Genomic DNA, 24,023 nt, shown 5'->3' on the forward strand with positions numbered 1-24,023 from the left:
ACAATGGGGAGAGACCATTCACCTGCTCAGAGTGTGGGAAGTGATTCACTCAGTCATGCAACCTGCTGATACACCAGTGAGTTCTCAATGGGGAGAGACCGTTCACCTGCTCAGAGTGTCGGAATGGATTCACTCAGTCATCGTACCTTCTGATACACCAGTGAGTTCACACTGGGGCGAGATCATTCACCAGCTCAGAGTGTGGGAAAGTGATTCACTCTGTCATCCTACCTGCAGATACACCAGTGAGTTAACACTGGTCAGAGACCGTTCACCTATTCTGAGTGTGGACAGAGATCCACTCAGTCATCCTACCAGCTGATACACCAGTGACTTATCACTGGTGAGAGACCGTTCACCTGCTCAGATTGTGGGAAGGTATTCACTCAGTCATCCTACCTTCTGTTACACCAGTGAGTTCACACTGGGGAGAGACCATTCACCTGCTCAGAGTGTGTGATGAGATTCACTCAGTCATGCTGCCTGCTGATACACCAGTAAGTTCACACTGGGGAGATACCATTCACCTGCTCAGACTCTGGTAGGAGATTCACTCAGTCATCCTACCTGCTTATACAACAGTGAGTTGACAATGGGGAGAGACCATTCAGCTGATCAGAGTGTTGGAGGTGATTCACTCAGTCATCCAACCTGCTGATATACCAGTGAGTTCACACTGGGGAGAGACCGTTCACCTGCTCAGTGTACGGGAAGAGGTTCACTCAGTCATCCTATCTGCTGATACATAAGTGAGTTCACACTGGGGAGAGACCGTTCCCCTTTCAGAGTGTGGGAAAGGATTTACTCAGTCATCCTACCTGCTGATACACCAGTGGGTTCACACTGGGGAGAGACCATTCACCTGCTCAGCGACTGGTCGGAGATTCAGTCAGGCATCCCACCTGCTGAAACAACAGTGAGTTCACAATGGGGAGAGAGCATTCACTTGATCAGAGAGAGGGAAGAGATTCACTCAGTCATCCTAACAGCTGATACAACAGTGAGTTAACAATGGGGTGAGACCGTTCACCTGCTCTGAGTGAGGACAGAGATTCACTCAGTAATCCTAACAGCTGATACACCAGTGAGTTCACACTGGGGAGAGACGTTTCACATATTCAGAGTTTGGGAAAGAGATTCACTCTGTCATCCTCCCTGCTGATACACCAGTGAGTTAACACTGGGGAGAGACCGTTCACCTGCTCTGAGTGAGGACAGAGATTCACTCAGTAATCCTAACAGCTGATACCCCAGTGGGTTTTCACTGGGGAGAGACCATTCACCTGCTCAGAGTGTGGGATGAGATTCAGTCAGTCATCCTGCCTGCTGATACAACAGTGAGTTCTCACTGTGGAGTGACCGTTCAACTGCTCAGAGTGTCGGAAGAGATTCACTCAGTCATCCTACCTTCTGATACACCAGTGAGTTCACACTGGGGAGAGACCATCCAGCTGCTCAGAGTGCGGGAGGTGATTCACTCAGTCATCTCGCCTGCTGATACACAAGTGAGTTCACACTTGGGAGAGACCGTTCACCTGTTCAGAGTGTTGGAAGTGATTCACTCAGTCATCCTACCTGCTGATACACCAGTGCGTTCACACAGGGGAGAGACCGTTCACCTGCTCAGAGTGTGGGATGAGATGCACTCAGTCATCCTGCCTGCTGATACACCAGTGAGTTCACACTTGGGAGAGACCGTTCACCTGTTCAGAGTGTGGGAAGGGATTCGCTCAGTCATCCTACCTGCTGATACGCCAGTGAGTTCACACTGGGGAGAGACAATTCCCCTGCTCAGAGTGTTGGATGAGATTCACTCAGTCATCCTGCCTGCTGTTACACCAGTGAGTTCACACTGGGGAGAGACCATTCACCTGCTCAGAGTGTGGGAAGAGATTCACTCAGTCATCCTAACTGCTGATACAACAGTGAGTTAACAATGGGGAGAGACAGTTCACCTGCTCAGAGTGTGGGAAGTGATTCATTCAGTCATTCAACCTGCTGATATACCAGTGAGTTCACACTGGGGAGAGACCGTTCACCAGCTCAGAGTGTCGGAAGAGATTCACTCAGTCATCCTACCTTTTGATACACCAGTGAGTTCACACTGGGGAGAGAACATTCAGCTGCTCAGAGTGTGGGATGAGATTCACTCAGTCATCCTTCCTGCTGATACACCAGTGAGTTCACACTTGGGAGAGACCGTTCACCTGTTCAGAATGTGGGAAGGGATTCACTCAGTCATCCTAACTGCTGATGCACCAGTGAGTTCACACAGGTGAGATACCGTTCACCTGCTCAGAGTGTGGGATGAGATTCACTCAGTCATCCTACCTGCTGATACACCAGTGAGTTCACACTGGGGATAGACCATTCAGCAGCTCAGAGTGTGGGATGAGATTCACTCAGTCATCCTGCCTGCTGATACACAAGTGAGTTCACACTGGGGAGAGACCTTTCACATTTTCAGAGTGTCGGAAGAGATGCACTCAGTCATCCTACCAGCTGATACACCAGTGAGTTCAAACTGGGGAGAGACCATTCAGCTGCTCAGAGTGTGGGATGAGATTCACTCAGTCATCCAAACTGCTGATACACCAGTGAGCTCACACTGGGGAGAGACATTAAACCTGCTCAGAGTGTGGGAAAGAGATTCACTCTGTCATCCTACCTGCTGATAAACCACTGAGTTAACACTGGGGATAGACCGTTCACCTGGTCTGAGTGTGGACGGAGATTCACTCAGTCATCCTACCAGCTGATGCACCAGTTGGATATCACTGGCGAGAGACCGTTCACCTGTTCAGATTGTGGGAAGGGATTCACTCAGTCATCCAACCTTCTGATACACCAGTGAGTTCACACTGGGGAGAGACCATTCACCTGCTCAGAGTGTGGTAGGAGATTCACTCTGTCATCCTACCTGCTGATACAACAGTGAGTTGACAATGGGGAGAGACCGTTCAGCTGCTCAGAGTGTGGGAAGTGATTCACTCTGTCATCCAACCTGCTGATATACAAGTGAGTTCAAAATGGGGAGAGACATTTCACCTGCTCAGAGTGTGGGAAAGAGATTCACTCTGTCATCCTACCTGCTTATAGACCAGTGAGTTAACACTGGGGAGGGACCGTTCACCAGCTCTGAGTGAGGAAAGAGATTCACTCAGTCATCCTACCAGCTGATACACCAGTGAGTTATCACTGGGGAGAGACCGTTCACCTGTTCAGATTGTGGGAAGGGATTCACTCAGTCATCCTACCTTCTGATACACCAGAGAGTTTTCACTGGGGAGAGACCGTTCACCTGCTCAGAGTTTCGGAAGAGATTCACTCAGTCATACTACCTTCTGATACACCAGTGAGTTCACACTGGGGAGAGACCATTCAGCTGCTCAGAGTGTGGGAGGTGATTCACTCAGTCATCTCGCCTGCTGAGACACCAGTGCGTTCACACAGGGGAGAGACCGTTCACCTGCTCAGAGTGTGGGATGAGATATACTCAGTCATCCTACCTTCTGATACACCAGTGCGTTCACACAGGGGAGAGACCGTTCACCTGCTCAGAGTGTGGGATGAGATGCAATCAGTCATCCTACCTTCTGATACACCAGTGAGTTCACACTGGGGAGAGACCATTCAGCTGCTCAGAGTGCGGGAGGTGATTCACTCAGTCATCCTGCCTGCTGATACACAAGTGAGTTCACACTTGGGAGAGACCGTTCACCTGTTCAGCGTGTGGGAAGGGATTCACTCAGTCATCCTACCTGCTGATACACCAGTGCGTTCGCACAGGGGAGAGACCGTTCACCTGTTCAAAGTGTGGGATGAGATGCACTCAGTCATCCTACCTTCTGATACACCAGTGAGTTCACACTGGGGAGAGACCATTCAGCTGCTCAGAGTGTGGGAGGTGATTCACTCAGTCATCCTGCCTGCTGATACACAAGTGAGTTCACACTTGGTAGAGACCGTTCACCTGTTCAGCGTGTGGGAAGGGATTCACTCATTCATCCTACCTGCTGATACACCAGTGCGTTCGCACAGGGGAGAGACCGTTCACCTGCTCAGAGTGTGGGATGAGATTCGCTCTGTCATCCTGCCTGCTGATACACCAGTGAGTTCACACTTGGGAGAGACCGTTCATCTGTTCAGAGTGTGGGAAGGGATTCACTCAGTCATCCTACCTGCTGATACACCAGTGAGTTGACAGTGGGGAGAGACCGTTCACCTGCTCTGAGTGTGGACAGAGATTCACTCAGTCATCCTACCAGCTGATACACTAGTGAGTTATCACTGGGGAGAAACCGTTCACCTTTTCAGAGTGTGGAATGGATTCACTCAGTCATCCTACCTGCTGATACACCAGTGAGTTCACACTGGGGAGAGACCATTCCCCTGCTCAGAGTGTGGGAAGTGATTCACTCAGTCATCCAACCTGCTGATATACCAGTGAGTTCACACTGGGGAGAGACCGTTCACCTGCTCAGAGTGTGAGAAGGGATTCACTCAGTCATCCTACCTGCTGATACACCAGTGAGTTAACACAGGGGAGATACCGTTCACATGCTCAGAGTGTGGGATGTGATTCACTCAGTCATCCTACCTGCTGATACAACAGTGAATTCACACTGGGGAGAGACCAATCAGCAGCTCAGAGTGTGGGATGAGATTCACTCAGTCATCCGAAATGCTGATACACCAGTGAGTTAACACAGGGGAGATACCGTTCACATGCTCAGAGTGTGGGATGAGATTCACTCAGTCATCCTACCTGCTGATACACCAGTGAGTTAACACAGGGGAGATACCGTTCACATGCTCAGAGTGTGGGATGAGATTCACTCAGTCATACTACCTTATGATACACCAGTGAGTTCACACTGGGGAGAGACCATTCAGCTGCTCAGAGTGTGGGAGGTGATTCACTCAGTCATCTCGCCTGCTGATACACAAGTGAGTTCACAAATGGGAGAGACCGTTCACCTGTTCAGAGTGTGGACAGAGATTCACTCAGTCATCCTACCAGCTGATACACTAGTGAGTTATCACTGGGGAGAAACCGTTCACCTTTTCAGAGTGTGGAATGGATTCACTCAGTCATCCTACCTGCTGATACACCAGTGAGTTCACACTGGGGAGAGACCGTTCACCTGCTCAGAGTGTCGGACGAGATTCACTCAGTCATCCTACCTGCTGATACACCAGTGGGTTCACACTGGGGAGAGACCATTCACCTGCTCAGCGTCTGGTAGGAGATTCAGTCAGGCATCCCACCTGCTGAAACAACAGTGAGTTCACAATGGGGAGAGACCATTCACTTGCTCAGAGTGTGGGAAGAGATTCACTCAGTCATCCTAACTGCTGATACAACAGTGAGTTAACAATGGGGACAGACCGTTCACCTGCTCAGAGTGTGGGAAGTTATTCACTCAGTCATCCAACCTGCTGATATACCAGTGAGTTCACACAGGGGAGAGACCGTTCACCTGCTCAGAGTGTGAGAAGGGATTCACTCAGTCATCCTACCTGCTGATACACCAGTGAGTTAACACAGGGGAGATACCGTTCACATGCTCAGAGTGTGGGATGTGATTCACTCAGTCATCCTACCTGCTGATACACCAGTGAGTTCACACTGGGGAGAGACCATTCAGCAGCTCAGAGTGTGGGAAGTGATTCACTCTGTCATCCAACCTGCTGATATACAAGTGAGTTCAAAATGGGGAGAGACATTTCACCTGCTCAGAGTGTGGGAAAGAGATTCACTCTGTCATCCTACCTGCTTATACACCAGTGAGTTAACACTGGGGAGGGACCGTTCACCAGCTCTGAGTGAGGAAAGAGATTCACTCAGTCATCCTACCAGCTGATACACCAGTGAGTTATCACTGGGGAGAGACCGTTCACCTGTTCAGATTGTGGGAAGGGATTCACTCAGTCATCCTACCTTCTGATACACCAGAGAGTTTTCACTGGGGAGAGACCGTTCACCTGCTCAGAGTTTCGGAAGAGATTCACTCAGTCATACTACCTTCTGATACACCAGTGAGTTCACACTGGGGAGAGACCATTCAGCTGCTCAGAGTGTGGGAGGTGATTCACTCAGTCATCTCGCCTGCTGAGACACCAGTGCGTTCACACAGGGGAGAGACCGTTCACCTGCTCAGAGTGTGGGATGAGATATACTCAGTCATCCTACCTTCTGATACACCAGTGCGTTCACACAGGGGAGAGACCGTTCACCTGCTCAGAGTGTGGGATGAGATGCAATCAGTCATCCTACCTTCTGATACACCAGTGAGTTCACACTGGGGAGAGACCATTCAGCTGCTCAGAGTGCGGGAGGTGATTCACTCAGTCATCCTGCCTGCTGATACACAAGTGAGTTCACACTTGGGAGAGACCGTTCACCTGTTCAGCGTGTGGGAAGGGATTCACTCAGTCATCCTACCTGCTGATACACCAGTGCGTTCGCACAGGGGAGAGACCGTTCACCTGTTCAAAGTGTGGGATGAGATGCACTCAGTCATCCTACCTTCTGATACACCAGTGAGTTCACACTGGGGAGAGACCATTCAGCTGCTCAGAGTGTGGGAGGTGATTCACTCAGTCATCCTGCCTGCTGATACACAAGTGAGTTCACACTTGGTAGAGACCGTTCACCTGTTCAGCGTGTGGGAAGGGATTCACTCATTCATCCTACCTGCTGATACACCAGTGCGTTCGCACAGGGGAGAGACCGTTCACCTGCTCAGAGTGTGGGATGAGATTCGCTCTGTCATCCTGCCTGCTGATACACCAGTGAGTTCACACTTGGGAGAGACCGTTCATCTGTTCAGAGTGTGGGAAGGGATTCACTCAGTCATCCTACCTGCTGATACACCAGTGAGTTGACAGTGGGGAGAGACCGTTCACCTGCTCTGAGTGTGGACAGAGATTCACTCAGTCATCCTACCAGCTGATACACTAGTGAGTTATCACTGGGGAGAAACCGTTCACCTTTTCAGAGTGTGGAATGGATTCACTCAGTCATCCTACCTGCTGATACACCAGTGAGTTCACACTGGGGAGAGACCATTCCCCTGCTCAGAGTGTGGGAAGTGATTCACTCAGTCATCCAACCTGCTGATATACCAGTGAGTTCACACTGGGGAGAGACCGTTCACCTGCTCAGAGTGTGAGAAGGGATTCACTCAGTCATCCTACCTGCTGATACACCAGTGAGTTAACACAGGGGAGATACCGTTCACATGCTCAGAGTGTGGGATGTGATTCACTCAGTCATCCTACCTGCTGATACAACAGTGAATTCACACTGGGGAGAGACCAATCAGCAGCTCAGAGTGTGGGATGAGATTCACTCAGTCATCCGAAATGCTGATACACCAGTGAGTTAACACAGGGGAGATACCGTTCACATGCTCAGAGTGTGGGATGAGATTCACTCAGTCATCCTACCTGCTGATACACCAGTGAGTTAACACAGGGGAGATACCGTTCACATGCTCAGAGTGTGGGATGAGATTCACTCAGTCATACTACCTTATGATACACCAGTGAGTTCACACTGGGGAGAGACCATTCAGCTGCTCAGAGTGTGGGAGGTGATTCACTCAGTCATCTCGCCTGCTGATACACAAGTGAGTTCACAAATGGGAGAGACCGTTCACCTGTTCAGAGTGTGGACAGAGATTCACTCAGTCATCCTACCAGCTGATACACTAGTGAGTTATCACTGGGGAGAAACCGTTCACCTTTTCAGAGTGTGGAATGGATTCACTCAGTCATCCTACCTGCTGATACACCAGTGAGTTCACACTGGGGAGAGACCGTTCACCTGCTCAGAGTGTCGGACGAGATTCACTCAGTCATCCTACCTGCTGATACACCAGTGGGTTCACACTGGGGAGAGACCATTCACCTGCTCAGCGTCTGGTAGGAGATTCAGTCAGGCATCCCACCTGCTGAAACAACAGTGAGTTCACAATGGGGAGAGACCATTCACTTGCTCAGAGTGTGGGAAGAGATTCACTCAGTCATCCTAACTGCTGATACAACAGTGAGTTAACAATGGGGACAGACCGTTCACCTGCTCAGAGTGTGGGAAGTTATTCACTCAGTCATCCAACCTGCTGATATACCAGTGAGTTCACACAGGGGAGAGACCGTTCACCTGCTCAGAGTGTGAGAAGGGATTCACTCAGTCATCCTACCTGCTGATACACCAGTGAGTTAACACAGGGGAGATACCGTTCACATGCTCAGAGTGTGGGATGTGATTCACTCAGTCATCCTACCTGCTGATACACCAGTGAGTTCACACTGGAGAGAGACCATTCAGCAGCTCAGAGTGTGGGATGAGATTCACTCAGTCATCCTGCCTGCTGATACACCAGTGAGTTCACACTGGGGAGAGACCATTCACCTGCTCAGACTGTGGGATGAGATTTACTCAGTCATCCGAAATGCTGATACACCAGTGAGTTAACACAGGGGAGATACCGTTCACATGCTCAGAGTGTGGGATGAGATTCACTCAGTCATCCTGCCTGCTGATAGACCAGTGAGTTCACACTGGGGAGAGACCATTCAGCTGCTCAGAGTGTGGGAGGTGATTCACTCAGTCATCTCGCCTGCTGATACACAAGTGAGTTCACAAATGGGAGAGACCGTTCACCTGTTCAGAGTGTGGACAGAGATTCACTCAGTCATCCTACCAGCTGATACACTAGTGAGTTATCACTGGGGAGAAACCGTTCACCTTTTCAGAGTGTGGAATGGATTCACTCAGTCATCCTACCTGCTGATACACCAGTGAGTTCACACTGGGGAGAGACCGTTCACCTGCTCAGAGTGTCGGACGAGATTCACTCAGTCATCCTACCTGCTGATACACCAGTGGGTTCACACTGGGGAGAGACCATTCACCTGCTCAGCGTCTGGTAGGAGATTCAGTCAGGCATCCCACCTGCTGAAACAACAGTGAGTTCACAATGGGGAGAGACCATTCACTTGCTCAGAGTGTGGGAAGAGATTCACTCAGTCATCCTAACTGCTGATACAACAGTGAGTTAACAATGGGGACAGACCGTTCACCTGCTCAGAGTGTGGGAAGTTATTCACTCAGTCATCCAACCTGCTGATATACCAGTGAGTTCACACAGGGGAGAGACCGTTCACCTGCTCAGAGTGTGAGAAGGGATTCACTCAGTCATCCTACCTGCTGATACACCAGTGAGTGAACACAGGGGAGATACTGTTCACATGCTCAGAGTGTGGGATGTGATTCACTCAGTCATCCTACCTGCTGATACACCAGTGAGTTCACACTGGGGAGAGACCATTCAGCAGCTCAGAGTGTGGGATGAGATTCACTCAGTCATCCTGCCTGCTGATACACCAGTGAGTTCACACTGGGGAGAGACCATTCACCTGCTCAGACTGTGGGATGAGATTTACTCAGTCATCCGAAATGCTGATACACCAGTGAGTTAACACAGGGGAGATACCGTTCACATGCTCAGAGTGTGGGATGAGATTCACTCAGTCATCCTACCTGCTGATACACCAGTGAGTTAACACAGGGGAGATACCGTTCACATGCTCAGAGTGTGGGATGAGATTCACTCAGTCATACTACCTTATGATACACCAGTGAGTGCACACTGGGGAGAGACCATTCAGCTGCTCAGAGTGTGGGAGGTGATTCACTCAGTCATCTCGCCTGCTGATACACAAGTGAGTTCACAAATGGGAGAGACCGTTCACCTGTTCAGAGTGTGGGAAGAGATTCACTCAGTCATCCTACCTGCTGATACACCAGTGCGTTCACACAGGGGAGAGACCGTTCACCTGCTCAGAGTGTGGGATGAGATAGAACATAGAACATAGAACATAGAACATACAGCACAGAACAGGCCCTTCGGCCCACAATGTTGTGCCGATCCTTTGTCCTCTGTCAAGGACAATTTAATCTATACCCCATCATTCTCCTTTATCCATATACCTATCCAAAAGCCTTTTGAAAGTCCCTAAAGTTTCTGACTCAACAACTTCCCCGGGCAAGGCATTCCATGCCTCGACCACTCTCTGGGTAAAGAACCTTCCCCTGACATCCCCCTTATATCTCCCACCCTTCACCTTAAATTTATGACCCCTTGTAACGCTTTGCTCCACCCGGGGAAAAAGTTTCTGACTGTCTACCCTATCTATTCCCCTGATCATCTTATAAACCTCTATCATGTCACCCCTCATCCTTCTCCTTTCTAATGAGAAGAGGCCTAGAATGTTCAGCCTTTCCTCGTAAGACTTATTCTCCATTCCAGGCAACATCCTGGTAAATCTCCTCTGCACCCTCTCCAAGGCTTCCACATCCTTCCTAAAATGAGGCGACCAGAACTGCACACAGTACTCCAAATGAGGCCTTACCAAGGTCCTGTACAGCTGCATCATCACCTCACGGCTCTTAAATTCAATCCCTCTGCTAATGAACGCTAACACCCCATATGCCTTCTTCACAGCCCTATCCACTTGAGTTGCAACTTTCAATGATCTATGCACATAGACCCCAAGGTCTCTCTGCTCCTCCACATGCCCAAGAACCCTACCGTTAACCCAGTATTTTGCATTCATGTTTGTCCTTCCAAAATGGACGACCTCACACTTTTCAGGGTTAAACTCCATCTGCCACTTTTCAGCCCAGCACTGCAACCTATCCAAGTCCCTTTGCAGACGACAATAGCCCTCCTCGGTATCCACAACTCCACCAACCTTTGTATCATCTGCAAATTTACTGACCCACCCTTCGACTTCCTCATCCAAGTCGTTAATAAAAATCACAAACAGGAGAGGACCCAGAACTGATCCCTGCGGCACGCCACTGGTAACTGGGCTCCAGGCTGAGTATTTACCATCTAAGACCACTCTCTGCCTTCTATCAGTTAGCCAATTCTTAATCCAACTGGCCACATTCCCCACTATCCCATGCCTCCTGACTTTCTCCATAAGTCTACCATGGGGGACCTTATCAAATGCCTTACTAAAATCCATGTACACCACATCCACTGGTTTACCCTCATCCACTTGCTTGGTCACCTGCTCAAAGAATTCAATCAGGCTTGTGAGGCAAGACCTACCCCTCACAAAACCGTGCTGACTGTCCCGAATCAAGCAGTGTCTTTCCAGATGCTCAGAAATCCTATCCCTCAGCACCTTTTCCATCAACTTGCCTACCACCGAAGTAAGACTAACTGGCCTGTAATTCCCAGGGTTGTTCCTATTCCCTTTCTTGAACAGGGGCACAACATTTGCCACCCTCCAATCACCTGGTACCACCCCCGTCAGCAGAGAAGATGAAAAGATCATTGCCAACGGCTCTGCAATTTCATCCCTTGCTTCCCATAACATCCTTGGATATACCCCGTCAGGCCCGGGAGACTTGTCTATCTTCAAGTTATTCAAAAACCCCAACACATCTTCCCTCCTAACGAGCACTTCCTCGAGCTTACCAGTCTGTTTCACACCGTCCTCTTCAGTAATACACCCCTTCTCATTCGTAAATACCGAAGAGAAGTACTCATTCAAAACCTCACTTATCTCTTCCGGCTCAACACACAGTCTCCCGCTATTGTCCTTGACCGGACCTATGGTCCCCCTGGTCATCCTCATATTTCTGACATACGCGTAAAAGGCCTTGGGGTTTTCTTTTATCCTACCCGCCAAGCATTTTTCATGCCCTCTCTTAGCTCTCCTAATCCCTTTCTTCAGATCCTTCCTGGCCATCTTGTATCCCTCCAGAGCTATGCCTGTGCCCTTTTTCCTCAACTTTATATACGCATCCTTCTTCTTCCTAACAAGACTCTCAACCTCTCTTGTCAACCACGGTTCCCTCACATGACCATCCCTTCCCTGTCTGACAGGGACATGCTTATCAATGGCCCCTACTATCTGCTCCTTGAAAAAGTTCCACATTTCGACCGTGCCCTTCCCTGCCAGCATATGCTCCCAACTTATGCTCCTCAGTTCCTGCCTGACAGCATCATATCTACCCTTCCCCCAATTGTAAACCTTGCCCTGTTGCACATACCTATCCCTCTCCATTACCACAGTGAATGCTACAGAATTGTGATCACTATCTCCAAAGTGCTCGCCCACCAACAGCTCTATCACTTGCCCTGGTTCATTACCTAGTACCAAATCCAATATTGCCTCCCCTCTGGTCGGGCAGTCTACATACTGAGTCAGAAAAGCTTCCTGGACATACTGCACAAACACTACCCCATCCAAACTATTCGATCTAAAGAGTTGCCAATCAATATTTGGGAAGTTGAAATCCCCCATAATTACTACCCTGTGACTTCTGCTCCTTTCCAAAATCTGTTTCCCAATCTGCTCTTCCACCTCCGTGCTGCTATTGGGGGGCCTATAGAAAACTCCCATCAAGGTGACTGCTCCTTTCCTGTTCCTGACCTCAACCCACAGTGCCTCAGTCGGCAGATCCTCCTCGAAAATTCTTTCAGCAGTTGTTACACTATTTCTAACTAACAATGCCACCCCCCCACCTCTTTTACCACCATTCCTAATCTTATGAAAACATCTATAACCAGGTACCTCCAAGAACCATTCCTCCCCCTCACCTATCCACGTTTCAGTGATGGCCACAACATCGTAGTCCCAAGTGCCCATCCACGCCTTCAATTCACTCACCTTATTCCTGATACTTCTTGCGTTGAAGTATACGCACTTTAACCCTTCTCCGTGCCCATCTGTCTGTCCTCTGTGACAGTGCTACCTTCCCCAATACCTCACTACACTCTTTGTCTTTCTGAGTGGACCCACTGGTCCCTGGATTACAAGTCCGGTTCCCATCCCCCTCCCAAACTAGTTTAAACCCTCCCGAACAGTACTAGCAAACCTCCCTCCCAGGATATTGGTGCCCCTCTGGTTCAGATGCAGCCCGTCCTGTTTGAACAGGTCCCATCTTCCCCAGAATGCAGTCCAATTATCCAAGAACTGGAAGCCCTCCCTCCTACACCATTCCTGCAGCCACGTGTTCAGCTGTGCTCTCTCCCTATTCCTAGCCTCACTATCACGTGGCGCCGGCAACAAACCAGAGATAACAACTCTGTCCGTCCGAGCTTTCAGCTTCCAGCCTAACTCCCTAAACTCACTTCTAACATCTGTGCCACCCTTCCTTCCTACGTCGTTGGTGCCAATGTGCACCACGACCTCTGGCTGCTCCCCCTCCCCTTTAAGGATCCTGAAGGCGCGATCACAAACATCACGGACCCTGGCACCAGGGAGGCAACAAACCATCCGTGCGTCTCGCCTGCGCCCACAGAACCGCCTGTCCGTACTCCTCACCATCGAGTCCCCGATGACTAGTGCTCTCCCATTTTCCCTCCTTCCCTTCTGAGCCACAGTGCAGGACCCCGTGCCAGAGGCCCGGTCACTGCAGCCTGCCCCCGATAGGCCGTCCCCCCCAACAGTATCTAAAACTGTATACTTGTTGTTGAGGGGAACGACCACAGGAGATCCCTGCACTGACCTCTTCCCACCTCTAACTGTTACCCAGCTGCCTTTGATTTGTGGAGTAACGACCTCCGTGTAGCTTCTATCTATCAACCCCTCAGCTTCCCGAATGATCCTCAGTTCATCCAGCTCCAGCTCCAATTCCCTAACACGGTCTGATAGGAGCTGGAGACGGATGCACTTCCAGCAGGTGAAGTCGGCAGGGTCACCGGAGGTTCCCCTCACCTCGAACATTCTGCAGGAGGAGCAATACACTACACTGGCTGCCATTTCTTTTATTCAATTACCCCTTAGTTAAGTACAACTATAGATATTAACAAAAACAGTAAATAGCTTACTTTCTCAGTCCTTTTTGGTTAGAGGAGGAGGGTAAAAAGGGTCTTATTATTAGGTTAGAGGAGGAGGATGGGTGGGACACACTACATGCGTAGTGGCTCGGGTTTACTCAGCTCCGCACCTTTAAGGAAAATACCTACCCAGGAGTCCTCGCTGCCGACCAGCTTCCGGTTCCTCCGGCGCCAAAAGAAACTCAAAGACAAGGAAAACAGTAAGTAAAACAGTAAGTACTTACTTTTAAAACACAGCTCCTGATGCCTTCACTCACCCAACGAAGAGTCGCTACCTTCTCCTGCTGCTCCGCCGGGAAAAAAAAAAAAAAAAAAAAAAAAAAAAAAAAAAAAGATGCACTCAGTCATCCTACCTTCTGATACTCCAGTGAGTTCACACTGGGGAGAGACCATTCAGCTGCTCAGAGTGTGGGAGGTGATTCACTCAGTCATCCTGCCTGCTGATACACAAGTGAGTTCACACTGGGGAGAGACCTTTCACATTCTCAGAGTGTGGGAAAGAGATTCACTCTGTCATCCTACCTGCTGATACACCAGTGAGTTCACACTGGGGAGAGACCGTTCACCAGCTCTGAGTGAGGACAGAGATTCACTCTGTCATCCTACCAGCTGATACACCAGTGAGTTATCACTGGGGAGAGACCGTTCACCTGTTCAGATTGTGGGAAGGGATTCACTCAGTCATCCTACCTGCTGATACACCAGTGAGTTCACACTGGGGAGAGACCATTCACCTGCTCAGAGTGTGGGAGGTGATTCACTCAGTCATCCTGCCTGCTGCTACACAAGTGAGTTCACACTTGGGAGAGACCGTTCACCTGTTCAGAGTGTGGGAAGGGATTCACTCAGTCATCCTACCTGCTGATACACCAGTGCGTTCACACACAGGAGAGACCGTTCACATGCTCAGAGTGTGGAATGAGATACACTCAGTCATCCTGCCTGCTGATACACCAGTGAGTTCACTCTTGGGAGAGACCGTTCACCTGATCAGAGTGTGGGAAGGCATTCACTCAGTCACGCTACCTGCTGATACACCAGTGAGTTGACAGTGGGGAGAGACCGTTCACCTGCTCTGAGTGTGGAAGGGATTCACTCAGTCATCCTACCTGCTGATACAGCAGTGAGTTCACAATGGGGAGAGACCATTCACCTGCTCAGCGAGTCGGAAGAGATTCACTCAGTCATTCTACCTTCTGATACACCAGTGAGTTCACACTGGGGAGAGACCAATCCCCTGCTCAGAGTGTTGGATGAGATTCACTCATTCATCCTGCCTGATGTGACACCAGTGAGTTCACACTGGGGAGAGACCATTCACCTGCTCAGCGTCTGGTAGGAGATTCAGTCAGGCATCCTACCTTCTGAAACAACAGGGAGTGCACAATGGGGAGAGACCATTCTCTTGCTCAGAGTTTGGGAAGAGATTCACTCAGTCATACTACCTGCTGATACACCAGTGAGTTCACACTGGGGAGAGACCGTTCACCTGCTCAGAGTGTCGGAAGAGATTCACTCAGTCTTACCAACCTTTTGATACACCAGTGAGTTCACACTGTGGAGAGACCATTCAGCTGCTCAGAGTGAGGGATGAGATTCACTCAGTCATCCTGCCTGCTGATACAACAGTGAGTTCACACTTGGGAGAGACCGTTCACCTGTTCAGAGTGTGGGAAGGGATTCACTCAGTCATCCTAACTGCTGATACACCAGTGAGTTCACACAGGGGAGATACCGTTCACCTGCTCAGAGTGTGGGATGAGATTCACTCTGTCATCCTACCTGCTGATACACCAGTGAGTTCACACTGGGGAGAGACCATTCAGCAGCTCAGAGTGTGGGTTGAGATTCACTCAGTCATCCTGCCTGCTGATACACAAGTGAGTTCACACTGGGGAGAGACCGTTCACTTTTTCAGAGTGTCGGAAGAGATTCACTCAGTCATCCTACCTGCTGATACACCAGTGATTTCAAACTGGGGAGAGACCAATCAGCTGCTCAGAGTGTGGGATGAGATTCACTCAGTCATCCAAACTGCTGATGCACCAGTGAGTTCACAATGGGGAGAGACATTAAACCTGCTCAGTGTGTGGGTAAGAGATTCACACTGGGGAGAGACCGTTCATCAGCTCTGAGTGAGGACAGAGATTCACTCTTTCATCCTACCTGCTGATAAACCAGTCAGTTAACACTGGGGATAGACCGTTCACCTGGTCAGAGTGTGGACGGAGATTCACTCAGTCATCCTACCAGCTGATACACCAGTTACTTATCACTGGGGAGAGACCGTTCACCTGTTCAGATTGTGGGAAGAGATTCACTCAGTCATCCTACCTTATGATACACCAGTGAGTTCACACTGGGGAGAGACCATTCACCTGCTCATAGTGTGGGATGAGATTCACTCAGTCATCCGACGTGCTGATACACCAGTGAGTTCACTTTGGGGAGAGACCATTCACCTGCTCAGAGTGTGGGATGAGATTCAGTCAGTCATCCTGCCTGCTGATACACCAGTGAGTTCACAATGGGGAGAGACCGTTCACCTGCTCAGAGTGTCGGAAGAGATTCACTCAGTCATCCTACCTTCTGATAAACCAGTGAGTTCACACGGGGGTGGGACCATTCAGCTGCTCAGAGTGTGGGATGAGATTCACTCAGTCATCCTACCTGCTGTTGCACCAGTGCGTTCACACTGGGGAGAGACGATACACCTGCTCAGCGTCTGGTTGGAGATTCACTCAGTCATCCTAACTGCTGAGACAGCAGTGAGTTAACAATGGGGACAGACCGTTCACCTGCTCAGAGTATGGGAAGTGATTCACTCAGTAATCCAACCTGCTGATATACCAGTGAGTTCACACTGGGGAGAGACCGTTCACCTGCTCAGAGTGTCGGAAGAGATTCACTCAGTCATCCTACCTTCTGATACACCAGGGAGTTCACACACGGGAGAGACATTTCACCTGCTCAGACTGTGTGAAAGAGATTCCCTCTCTCATCCTACCTGCTGATACACCAGTGGGTTAACAGTGGGGAGAGACCGTTCACCTGTTCAGATTGTGGGAAGGGATTCACTCAGTCATCCTACCTGCTGATACACCAGTAAGTTCACACTGGGGAGAGACCGTTCACCTGTTCAGATTGTGGGAAGGGATTCACTCAGTCATCCTGCCTGCTGATACACCAGTGAGTTCACACTGGGGAAATACCATTCACCTGCTCAGACTCTGGTTGGAGATTCACTCAGACATCCTACCTGCAGAAACAAAAGTGAGTTCACATTGGGGAGAGACCGTTCAGCTGCTCAGAGTGTGGGATGAGATTCACTCAGTCATCCTACCTGCTGATACAACAGTGAGTTGACAATGGGGAGAGACCGTTCACCTGCTCAGAGTGTGGGAGGTGATTCAATCAGTCATCCTAACTGCTGATACAGGAGTGAGTTAACAAGTGGGACAGACCGTTCAACTCCTCAGAGTGTGGGACGTGATTCACTCAGTCATCCAACCTGCCGGTATACCAGTGAGTTCACACTGGGGAGAGGCCACTCACCTTCTCAGAGTGTGGGATGAGATTCACTCAGTCATCCTACCTGCTGATACACCAGTGAGTTCACACGGGGGAGAGATCATTCAGCTGCTCAGAGTGTGGGATGAGATTCACTCAGTCATCCTGTTTGCTGATACACCAGTGAGTTCACACTTGGGAGAGACCGCTCACCTTCTCAGAGTGATGGATGAGATTCACTCTGTCATTCTACCTGCTGATGCACCAGTGGGTTCACACTGGGGAGAGACCTTTCAACTGCTCAGAGAGTGGGAAAGAGATTCACACTGTCATCCTACCTGCTGATGCACCAGTGAGTTGACACTGGGGAGAGACCGTTCACCTGCTCTGAGTGTGGACAGAGATTCACTTCGTCATCCTACCTGCGGATACACCAGTGAGTTCACACAGGGGAGATACCGTTCACCTGCTCAGAGTGTGGGATGAGATTCACTCAGTCATCCTACCAGCTGATACACCAGTGAGTTCACACTGGGGTGAGACCAGACAGCATCTCAGAGTGTGGGATGAGATTCACTCAGACATCCTGCCTGCTGATACACCAGTGAGTTCACACTGGGGAGAGACCGTTCACCTTTTCAGAGTGTCGGAAGAGATTCACTCAGTCATCCTACCTGCTGATACACCAATGAGTTCATACTGGGGAGAGACATTTCACCTGCTCAGAGTGTGGGAAAGAGATTCACTCTGTCATCCTACGTGCTGATAAACAAGTGAGTTAACACTGGGGAGAGACCGTTCACCTGGTCAGAGTGAGGAGGGAGATTCACTCAGTCATCCTACCAGCTGATATACCAGTGAGTTATCACTGGGGAGAGACCGTTCACCTGTTCAGATTGTGGGAAGGTATTCACTCAGTCATCCTACCTTCTGATACTTCAGTGAGTTCACACTGGGGAGAGACCATTCACCTGCTCAGAGTGTGGGATGAGATTCACTCAGTCATCCTACCAGCTGATACACCAGTGAGTTCACACTGGGGTGGGACCATTCAGCTGCTCAGAGTGTGGGATGAGATTCACTCAGTCATACTGCCTGCTGACACACAAGTGATTTCACACTTGGGAGAGACCGTTCACCTGTTCAGAGTGTGGGAATTGATTCACTCAGTCATCCTACCTGCTGATACATCAGTGCGTTCACACAGGGGAGAGACCGTTCACCTGTTCAGAGTGTGGGAAGAGATTCAATCAGTCATAGTACCTGCTGATACACCAGTGAGTTGACAGTGGGGAGAGACCGTTCACCTGCTCTGAGTTTGGACAGAGATTCACTCAGTCATCCGACCAGCTGATATACCAGTGTGTTATCACTGGGGAGAGACCGTTCACCTGCTCAGCGTGTCGGAAGAGATTCACTCAGTCATTCTACCTTCTGATACACCAGTGAGTTCACACTGGGGAGAGACCATTCCCCTGATCAGAGTGTTGGATGAGATTCACTCAGTCATCCTGCCTGCTGTTGCACCAGTGAGTTCACACTGGGGAGAGACCTTTCACCTGCTCAGCGTCTGGTTGGAGATTCAGTCAAACATCCCACCTGCAGAAACAACAGTGAGTTCACAATGGGGAGAGACCATTCACTTGCTTAGAGTGTGGGAAGAGATTCACTCAGTCATCCTAACAGCTGATACATCAGTGAGTTAACAATGGGGAGAGACCGTTCACCTGCTCAGAGTGTGGGAAGTGATTCACTCAGTCATCCAACCTGCTGATTTACCAGTGGGTTCACACTGGGGAGAGACCTTTCACCTGCTCAGAGTGTGGGAAAGAGATTCACTCTGTCATCCTGCCTGCTGATACACCATTGAGTTAACACTGGGGAGAGACCGTTCACCTGCTCTGAGTGAGGACAGAGATTCACTCAGTCATCATACCAGCTGATACACCAGTGCGTTATCACTGGTGAGAGACCGTTCACCTGTTCAGATTGTGGGAAGGGATTCACTCAGTCATCCTACCTGCTGATACACCAATGAGTTCATACTGGGGAGAGACATTTCACCTGCTCAGAGTGTGGGAAAGAGATTCACTCTGTCATCCTACGTGCTGATAAACAAGTGAGTTAACACTGGGGAGAGACCGTTCACCTGGTCAGAGTGAGGAGGGAGATTCACTCAGTCATCCTACCAGCTGATATACCAGTGAGTTATCACTGGGGAGAGACCGTTCACCTGTTCAGATTGTGGGAAGGGATTCACTCAGTCATCCTACCTTCTGATACTTCAGTGAGTTCACACTGGGGAGAGACCATTCACCTGCTCAGAGTGTGGGATGAGATTCACTCAGTCATCCTACCAGCTGATACACCAGTGAGTTCACACTGGGGTGGGACCATTCAGCTGCTCAGAGTGTGGGATGAGATTCACTCAGTCATACTGCCTGCTGACACACAAGTGATTTCACACTGGGGAGATACCATTCACCTGCTCAGACTCTGGTAGGAGATTCACTCAGTCATCCTACCTGCTGAAACAACAGTGAGTTCACAATGGGGAGAGACCATTCAACTGCTCAGAGTGTGGGAAGAGATTCACTCAGTCATCCTACCAGCTGATACACCAGTGCGTTATCACTGGTGAGAGACCGTTCACCTGTTCAGATTGTGGGAAGGGATTCACTCAGTCATCCTACCTTCTGATACACCAGTGAGTTCACACTGGGGAGAGACCATTCACCTGCTCAGAGTGTGGGATGAGATTCACTCCGACATCCTGCCTGCTGATACAAAAGTGAGTTCACACTGGGGAGATACCATTCACCTGCTCAGACTCTGGTAGGAGATTCACTCAGTCATCCTACCTGCTGAAACAACAGTGAGTTCAAAATGGGGAGAGACCATTCAGCGGCTCAGAGTGTGGGAAGAGATTCACTCAGTCATCCTACCTGCTGATACAACAGTAGAGTTCACAATGGGGAGAGACTGTTCACCTGCTCAGAGTGTGGGAGGTGATTCAATCAGTCATCCAACCTGCTGATATACCAATCAGTTAACACTGGGGAGAGACCGTTCACCTGCTCAGAGTGTCGGAAGAGATTCACTCAGTCATCCTACTTTTTGATACACTTGTGAGTTCACACTGGGGAGAGACCATTCAGCTGCTCAGAGTGTGGGATGAGATTCACTCAGTCATCCTGCCAGCTGATACACCAGTGAGTTCACACTTGGGAGAGACCGTTCACCTGTTCCGAGTGTGGGAAGGGATTTACTCAGTCATCCTACCTGCTGATACCCCAGTGAGTTGACAGTGGGGAGAGACCGTTCACCTGCTCTGAGTGTGGACAGAGATTCACTCAGTCATCCTACAAGCTGATACACCAGTGTGTTATCACTGGGGCGTGACCGTTCACCTGCTCAGCGTGTCGGAAGAGATTCACTCAGTCATTCTACCTTCTGATACACCAGTGAGTTCACACTGGGGAGAGACCATTCCCCTGCTCAGAGTGTTGGATGAGATTCACTCAGTCAACCTGCCTGCTGTTACACCAGTGAGTTCACACTGGGGAGAGACCATTCACCTGCTCTGCGTCTGGTTGGAGATTCAGTCAGGCATCCCACCTGCTGAAACAACAGTGAGTTCACAATGTGGAGAGACCATTCACTTGCTCAGAGTGTGGGAAGAGATTCACTCAGTCATCCTAACTGCTGATATACCAGTGAGTTCACACTGGGGAGAGACCTTTCACCTGCTCAGAGTGTGGGAAGTGATTCACTCAGTCATCCAATCTGCTGATATACCAGTGAGTTCACACTGGGGAGAGACCTTTCACCTGCTCAGAGTGTGGGAAAGAGATTCACTCTGTCATCCTACCTGCTGATACATCAGTGAGTTAACACTGGGGTGAGACCGTTCACCTGTTCAGATTGTGGGAAGGGATGCACTCAGTCATCCTACCTTCTGATACACCAGTGAGTTCACACTGGGGAGAGACCATTCACCTGCTCAGACTCTGGTAGGTGATTCACTCAGTCATCCTACCTGCTGAAACAACCGTGAGTTCACAATGGGCAGAGACCATTCAGCTGCTCAGAGTGTGGCAAGAGATTCACTCAGTTATCCTACCTGCTGATACAACAGTGAGTTGACAATGGGGAGAGACCGTTCACCTGCTCAGAGTGTGGGAGGTGATTCAATCAGTCATCCAACCTGCTGAGATACCAATCAGTTCACACTGGGGAGACACCGTTCACCTGCTCAGAGTGTCGGAAGAGATTCACTCAGTCATCCTACCTGCTGATACACCAGTGAGTTCACACTGGGGAGAGACCGTTCACCTGCTCAGCGTGTCGGAAGAGCTTCACACATTCATTCTACCTTCTGATACACCAGTGAGTTCACACTGGGGAGAGACCATTCCCCTGCTCAGAGTGTTGGATGATATTCACTCAGTCATCCTGCCTGCTGTTACACCAGTGAGTTCGCACTGGGGAGAGACCATTCACCTGCTCAGCGTCTGGTTGGAGATTCAGTCAGGCATCCCACCTGCTGAAACAACAGTGAGTTCACAATGGGGAGAGACCATTCACTTGCTCAGAGTGTGGGAAGAGATTCACTCAGTCATCCTAACTGCTGATACAGCTGTGAGTTAACAATGGGGACAGACCGTTCACCTTCTCAGAGTGTGGGAAGTGATTCACTCAGTCATCCAACCTGCTGATATACCAGTGAGTTCACACAGGGGAGAGACCTTTCACCTGCTCAGAGTGTGGGAAAGAGATTCACTCTGTCATCCTACCTGCTGATACACCAGTGAGTTAACACTGGGGAGAGACCGTTCACCCACTCTGAGTGAGGACAGAGATTCACTCAGTCATCCTACCTTTTAATACACTAGTGAGTTCCACTGGGGAGAGACCATTCAGCTGCTCAGAGTGTGGGATGAGATTCACTCCGTCATCCTGCCTGCTGATACACCACTGAGTTCACACTGGGGTGATACCATTCACCTGCTCAGACTCAGGTAGGAGATTCACTCAGTCATCCTACCTGCTGAAACAACAGTGAGTTCACAATGGGGAGAGACGATTTAGCTGCTCAGAGTGTGGGAAGAGATTCACTCAATCATCCAACCTGCTGATTTACCAATCAGTTCACACTGGGGAGAGACCTTTCACCTGCTCAGTGTGTGGGAAAGAGATGCACTCAGTCATTCTACCTGCTGATACACCAGTGAGTTCACACTTGGGAGAGGCCGTTCACCTGTTCAGTGTGTGGGAAGGGATGAAATCAGTCATCCGTCCTGCTGATACGCAAGTGAGTTCACACTGGGGAGAGACCGTTCACCTGCTCAGTGTACGGGAAGAGTTTCACTCAGTCATCCTACCTGCTGATACACCAGTGAGTTCACACTGGGGGGAGACCATTCACCTGCTCAGAGTCTGGTTGGAGATTCACTCAGACATCCTACCTGCAGAAACAAAAGTGAGTTCACATTGGGGAGAGACCATTCACCTGCTCAGAGTGTGGGAAGTGATTCACTCAGTCTTGCATCCTGCTGATACACCAGTGAGTTCACACTGGGGAGAGACCGTTCTCCTGCTCAGAGTGTCGGAAGAGATTCACTCAGTCATGCTACCTTCTGATACACCAGTGAGTTCACACTGGGGAGAGACCATTCACCTGCACAGACAGTGGGATGAGATTCACTCAGTCATCCAAACTGCTGATACACCATTGAGTTAACACTGGGGAGAGACCGTTCACCTGCTCTGAGTGTGGATATAGATTCACTCAGTCATCCTACCAGCTGATACACCAGTGAGTTATCACTGGTGAGAGACCGTTCATCTGTTCAGATTGTGGGAAGGGATTCACTCAGTCATCCTGCCTGCTGATGCAACAGTGAGTTCACACTGGGGAGATACCATTCACCTGCTCAGACGCTGGTAGGAGATTCACTCAGTCATCCTACCTGCTGATATACCAGTGAGTTCACACTGGGGAGAGACCGTTCTCCTGCTCAGAGTGTCGGAAGAGATTCACTCTGTCAGCCTACCTTCTGATACACCAGTGAGTTCACACTGGGGAGAGACCATTCACCTGCTCAGACTGTGGGATGAGATTCACTCAGTCATCCAGCCTGCTGATACACCAGTGAGTTCACACTGGGGAGAGACCATTCACCTGCTCAGAGTGTGGGAAGAGATTCACTCAGTCATCCTACCTGCTGATATACCAGTGAGTTCACACTGGGGAGAGACCGTTCACCTGCTCAGAGTGTGGGAAGGGATTCACTCAGTCATCCTACCTGCTGATACACCAGTGAATTCACACAGGGGAGAGACCGTTCACCTGCTCAGATTGTGGGATGAGATTCACTCAGTCTTCCTACCTGCTGATACACCAGTGAGCTCACACTGGGGAGAGAACATTCAGCTGTGCAGAGTCAGGTAGGAGATTCACTCAGTCATCCCACCTGCTGAAACAACAGTGAGTTCACATTGAGGAGAGACCTTTCACCTGCTCAGAGTGTGGGAAGTGATTCACTCAGTCATCCAACCTGCTGACACACCAGTGAGTTCACACTGGGGAGAGACCTTTCACCTGCTCAGAGTGTGGGAAAGAGATTCACTCTGTCA

General features: G+C 49.9%; 2 pseudogenes; both read left to right on the forward strand.

The window, feature by feature from the left end:
• Positions 1-2,953: 2,953 nt before the first annotated feature.
• On the forward strand, positions 2,954-16,628 carry LOC137361170 (zinc finger protein 271-like; annotated as a pseudogene).
• Positions 16,629-17,193: 565 nt separating this feature from the next.
• LOC137361171 (zinc finger protein 585A-like) lies at positions 17,194-23,992 on the forward strand (annotated as a pseudogene).
• Positions 23,993-24,023: the final 31 nt, after the last annotated feature.

This window comes from Heterodontus francisci, unplaced genomic scaffold, assembly GCF_036365525.1.
Source record: "Heterodontus francisci isolate sHetFra1 unplaced genomic scaffold, sHetFra1.hap1 HAP1_SCAFFOLD_374, whole genome shotgun sequence".
In the NCBI taxonomy this organism is placed as follows: domain Eukaryota; kingdom Metazoa; phylum Chordata; class Chondrichthyes; order Heterodontiformes; family Heterodontidae; genus Heterodontus; species Heterodontus francisci.